This window comes from Arachis hypogaea, chromosome 6 (assembly GCF_003086295.3).
Source record: "Arachis hypogaea cultivar Tifrunner chromosome 6, arahy.Tifrunner.gnm2.J5K5, whole genome shotgun sequence".
Classification (NCBI taxonomy): domain Eukaryota; kingdom Viridiplantae; phylum Streptophyta; class Magnoliopsida; order Fabales; family Fabaceae; genus Arachis; species Arachis hypogaea.
Genome location: NC_092041.1, coordinates 118,502,403 through 118,508,524, shown reverse-complemented (window position 1 = coordinate 118,508,524; position 6,122 = coordinate 118,502,403). Strand labels below are relative to the sequence as shown.

Below are 6,122 nucleotides of genomic sequence, written 5' to 3'. Positions count from 1 at the left end.
ATTTTCTGTTTCTATACTCCATATATATAGTTAAACACTAAACATTAAATAAATTCTGAAATAGACACTTGCAATATCAACAAGGAATATTTTATAAGCAAGTGGGCTCGTGTTGGCCTGCATACCGTAATATAACATCAGCTTAGCTTGGCTTGTTGGACGACATTCCACTGTTTGATCGATCTCCTTAACTTGACAATTCTGTCTAAAATATTACCGTGAGAAAGTAAGACCATATCTTATCCTGGGGACCTTTAAGGCAAAGATGATGACAATGTTATTGTTTCATCTTTCACCAAATTGCTTCTGTCGGCAAACGCTTCACCTGTAATACAGAAGTACCTCGACCCATACTTAAAGCATTGAGGATAAATTAATAAAATAAAACTTCTACAGTTAATGTTACTTTCTCTATTTTATTTTTTGACTGAACTAATCTTGTTTGAATTAGCATTTCCTAACTTCCGTGCTTGGATTAGCATTTCCTTTAATTTGAAATGGAGAGACATGGTGGAACCGAAGTCAGAAAAAGCGGATCCAGGTGGAGTCGAACCACCATCCTCCCAGACGTAGCAGTTTGGGCGCTCATACCAACTTGAGCTCATGGATCCATTAGCAGTGCACAACCGCATCCAACTATATGAAAAATACCTCAATTAAAAGAGATATCAATCTCACTAGACCCGAAAAAATTGAGAGATTAATCTGGAGAAAGTTTTCTAGCGGTTTAAAGACCCAGTTTTACATAAAAGCCATTTTCCAACTGTAAAGCTTCGGCCTTGTGACAACAAGTAACATAAAAACGGTAAAAACGACGTAGGTTTTTTTTTTTGGGTAGGTCTAACTAGAATAAAGGCCGGACCAAATGACGCTATAGTCCTTCTCTTCTGAAAATACCTCATAAAATTAATGGTTATCAAAAGCTAGAAACGAAATACAATCTACAAGCAGAGCCTCGCACACTGGGGGCACTTTGTTGAATAATGTACACCAGACACGACAGGACTTACTGAAACCAACTTATAAGATGGATACTTACAAATTATGAGACTAAGTTTCAAACAAATGACGGTGAAATAAACTTTACGAAAATAATTAGCAGAGATGATACCGTATACCCCAAAACTATAGCAGGAGCAAGAGATTAAATGCTAACGACTGGGGTTTATATATGATTCAATAACGTCGGAGTGTGCTATCTGAATGTAAGTACAGCAAGCAAAAGGAATCAATATCGCTGGTGCGCATCATCTGAAATATGTATCGGGTACTGTTAAGTGTTAAGCAACAATATCCTCGAAGGTTTTATATTTACAGCAGAATCGCCAAATGTTGATGCAAGAGATGTCGCCAAGCTATGGTGAGAGGCAACTCACTGCAAAATTTGCTTGAAATTGCTGTCAAACTAGAACCAGTGAACATTAACCTGCTTCACATGAAATAGGTATGCGTTAATTAAAAATTGAAACCAGGCAAATCCAGCTGATGCTTTTATGAGAAGTACAGTTCCTAGAACCTCCAAACGATACCATACCTTAGAAATGGGTGTTCATGAAATGAATCCTTGCAAAGCTTCCAAATCTCGGAAGGCACCTGAAGATCAGCATAGAACAATCATCACTAGCCACTAATACAGTGAAATCGTTGGGGATAAAGGCAAGATTCTAAATACCTCTGGCAAGGCTTCAAATAACCTTCCTCCATAGCACATCCGCAGAATATTGCTTGTTTACTCCGGTAAACGCATCCTAAAATAATGGCTTCAGGAAGACACAGTCCATCTCCGGGAATCCTCGCTCAAATACCACCTGGAGAAAAAGGTGCTCCACCCGTACTATCTTTGCTTGATAGTCAACAATCGGGTTATGCCTCTAACATGGAATACAGTCCTTAAATGTACATTAAGAACCACTAACTCAGCTGCATACAACAGACTTTACAAAAGAACCATATATCCCTAATATATGATACGGCCAACTAGTGAAAAATAACTATGATACATTGGCACACTCCCCATAATCCATATTCAACATTATATATACGGAAACTAGTAAATAACGCATCAATATCTCAACATATCTTATAATTGAATGAACTTAGTAAGCTTAAATATAAGGTTATATACTGCAACTGCTTAATATGCACTCCGAATATGTACTTAGGTTAATCATGTAACATATATTCCATATTTGTTGTGGTAAATTCCTTTTAAAATTGTAACAATGGAATAGAACACACACTGGCATTTGCTCAAAAATAATACTGGGCGTACAGCATCAATGGAATCCGTATCAATAGTTAAATTGTGGTCATGATAGATGTTACAAATGAGGATGATGCTATCTTGCAAAGGAGATTGGTAATTACTAAATAATTAGAATTATTTAGTGCTTCTACGGCCTTTGGGTTAAAGACTAATTCTTATTAGAATGTTGATTTAGGAATACAATACCATATTTTACATTAACATACTTGCAAGAGATCCATTATAATGCACTATCCACGCGAGGTATAGAATAAAACTTTTATACATGTATAATTTGTAAAAATAATAATTTCATTGTTAAATCATTTAAAAATAAAAGTAGATGTTTAGCTATTAAAAATAGTTTGATAATATCTGAAAATTAAAGAAGATTTTTAATTTTCCATCCAATGTAGAATGTGAATTTAAATTTAAATTAAAACTGAATTAAATAGAGGGGAAGCTTTAAAGAAACATGTTTACTTAGGCTATACAGAGATATATATCACAAGAACAATAGAACGCATAGTAACTTTTAAGATATATAATCTCTAAGGAATTTAAAATTTAAAACATGAAATAAATAAGTGTTTAGCATAGTGTACCTTATAACGTGTTACCTTATTGGAGACGAGAACATGTATTGTACCGGTTCCAACTGGATTAACCAGTTTTAATTGCAAGTTGCTTCCATAGCGAGAGGATTTAAGGCGTGTGTGATAGAATTCATAAGGGAATAGAAGAGGAGAGAGAGAGAGAGAGAAAGAGAGAGAAAGAGAGAGAGAGAGAGAGAGAGAGAGGAAAAGAAGAGACACAACACACGCACACAGGGAGAGAGCTTGGGGGGCATAAAAAATGTAACAAACCCCCAAAAAAACTCTCCCCCTAAAACACAAACAAAACTTCTTTTATTATCTTTTTTTTTACCTGCCATGCAAGCGCACCCGACATGGCAAAGGCCTGATGGTAACAAAAAAATGAAAAAATAACAAACTAACAAGATCATATACCTTTAAGGCTGCATCAATACGCCTAAGACATATCTTTCTCCCAAAACCCTAACCTCCATTCAGTTCCACATAACATTCCATATAATACCTTTTTATTGATTGATACAACAAAGATCGCGCATCCATGTGTTAAAACTGTTAATTTCCAGAAAGATCCAGATCCTCTACCGCCAAACTCCGCCGCGGAAAACCCTCTGCCGCCAAGAACCACCGGAAGAGATCCTTCACCGCCACAATCCACAAGAAAAATCAACGATCATCAGCTCCGCGCAACCAAAACCCTAACAGTTACCACAAAGGAATAATCAGAAAACAAATTCAATCAAAATTAAGCGCAGATAAAAAAATAAAAAAGAAAACGGATCCAACTTACCTTGCTAAGAAAACACGATCAGATTCTTTAAATCGTCGAAAATCCAAAACAGATCTAAGATGCCTCGAACCAGAACCATTCAACGCGATCGAAACCGATCCATGGAGAGATCCTTCAATGATCCATGCCTAATAGCCAGATCGAGGTTCGATCCGTGATAACAGATACGGAAACATGGCTTTGACCGCATCGCAGAGAGGAAGAGAAGGGTGGTTATGGCGTTGGGATTTACGCGCGTCTCTGACGATTGTGGAGGGAGAAAAGGTTAAGGTCCTTTTATATAGTAGAATCTGAGGGAATCAACGGCTGCGATGGGTTAGTTATAAATAGATGGAACGGTGGAGATTGGATGAGGTAGTTCCCGAATCAAACGCTGAGTCGGTGTGCCATGTGTTGGTACTAGTTAAGGAATTTCCGGTCTAAAACGGAAAGAAGGTTCTCGATAACAGCCTAGATATTTTTTGTTTTGGGCCACATTTTGGTATTGGGCCATATTTTTTGAAGCCTCTAATGACCAAGTTTATTGGGCTTTAATGTATTTTTTTTTGGTGACTAAAAAAAAAATATATATAATGTATTTGGGAAATTATGCAATGGGATCACTACCCTCCTCATCCCAGTGCTGTATTTGATTTTGTATTTGATTTAGTATATAGGTGATTATATTTTTATTTTTAAATAAATGCATAATTAGATGTTATGATTCACGGACACGATGCATGGAACACACAAATTTTAAAATATTATAAAATAAATAATGTATAGATAAATTATAATTATATTTTAATATTTTATTAATATTAAAATGTAAAATAATTTTTTAATTATTTTTAAGTTTTTTTAATTATATAAAATATTTAAAATATTTATTATTTTAATAAATAATAATATGTATTATTTCTAAACTCATTTTAAAAATACATGTTAAAAATAAAATTACGATTACAAACACACTGTCGGACTATCAATAAATATTGTGTCTAAAATGTATTCAACACGTAAACACAACAACTCAACAATTATACATTATATTGTCATATATTCACTTATTTATTTAAATCACACAATGATGAATTTTAAATTCTAGTTACACAATAAAATATTTCGTTCTTGATTTATAAAAACAAATAAATTAAAAAACAATAAAAATCTTAAATTGGGAGTGTTAAGTTGTTACTCTCTAATTGATAATGATACTCCTTTGTTATATTTTATTACTAAACTACCCTAGCAATTTTACATGGTTACGTACTTATGTATGTTTGATTGGAAAACTTATGAATTAAGAAATGAGAGTGGAACAATAATTATTCAACCCAAAGTAAGTGGTGACCATGGCCCATATATACATTGCCGAGAAACACCTTGTCGAGAGAAAAACTCGTATGCAACTTTAGCTTCATCTTGTAACTTTAATCGTGGAGCCAAGCGGAAAGAGGAAAACGAGCACTCAAAACATCTTTTATTATTTGCCTCTTTTTGTTTTTAACCTTTTTTTGTTGCTAAAGGCTAAAACATTATTTGACCTTAAATAATTGAGTTTGGTATTCTATGGCGTAATATATAGCAAATTTGCACTTGGCGTGTTTGATGGTTTGAATTGGAAATCTGTGTGGATGGCATTGCCCAAATTATTGCCGCTCTTTTTTTTTTTTTTAAGTTTGGAGTGACACTCAAATTTAAAATTTTTAAATGAGAATGATATATCATTTAAAATATAGCTTGTTAATTTGCTAATTCTTTTATTCTTCAAAAAAATATATAAATAAATATTGCTTCTTTTAGGGTTGTCAAACAGGTTAGCCCGGCTTATTTAGACCTGATCCGTTAAACTCGTGGATTAAATAGGCTATATCATATAAATTCGTTTTATTTGCGGGCCACAATTTTTCAGTCTGGACCGTTTATAATCAGCCCAATGGGTTAAACGGGTTAGTCCATTTATCATTTTATTTTATTTTTTGAAAAATATTTTAACAAAAAATATCATTTTAAGTCAAAAACCTTTTAAAAATTATATATTTTTTTAGTTGATGGGTCGGATTTTCGAATCGGATCGAAAGAAATATCAGCTCAAATTACTACTTGTTCATACCATGGCCCAATATAAAGGCCCAGGTCCAACTAAAAGGCCTAATCTAAAGGATTAGAGCCTAGCTAAGTACCGGCCTTCACATAAGAAGTCGGTATCAACCACGACTTGGTCAGAAGAGGTCGGATGCGAGATTAGCTGGCAGATAAACACTCATTCAAATGAGTAACCGCCCCTAAAATCTCTCTAACCGTCTCATAAAGCCATATCTTAACCTCCCCAAGATAATAGGGACGGTTACCACCCTAAAGATATGGCACTACACCAACGGTGGTTATTGGCTCGCCTCTATAAATACCCTGACACCCCTTCAGGTATCTCTAAGTCCAATACTCTCTAAGACCTGCTTACACTCTTGCTAACTTACGCATCGGAGTGTCTTTGCAGGTACCACCCCCCATT

At 34.7% G+C, this 6,122-nt stretch overlaps 1 long non-coding RNA gene across 1 annotated transcript; it reads right to left on the bottom strand.

Annotated features, from left to right (window-relative positions):
- Positions 1-880: 880 nt before the first annotated feature.
- LOC112697958 (uncharacterized) lies at positions 881-4,054 on the bottom strand. The gene is made up of 4 exons (XR_003151357.2): positions 3,629-4,054; positions 1,673-3,536; positions 1,535-1,593; positions 881-1,426 (listed from the first exon to the last, which is right to left on the bottom strand). It is a non-coding gene; the product is annotated as an uncharacterized lncRNA (long non-coding RNA).
- Positions 4,055-6,122: the final 2,068 nt, after the last annotated feature.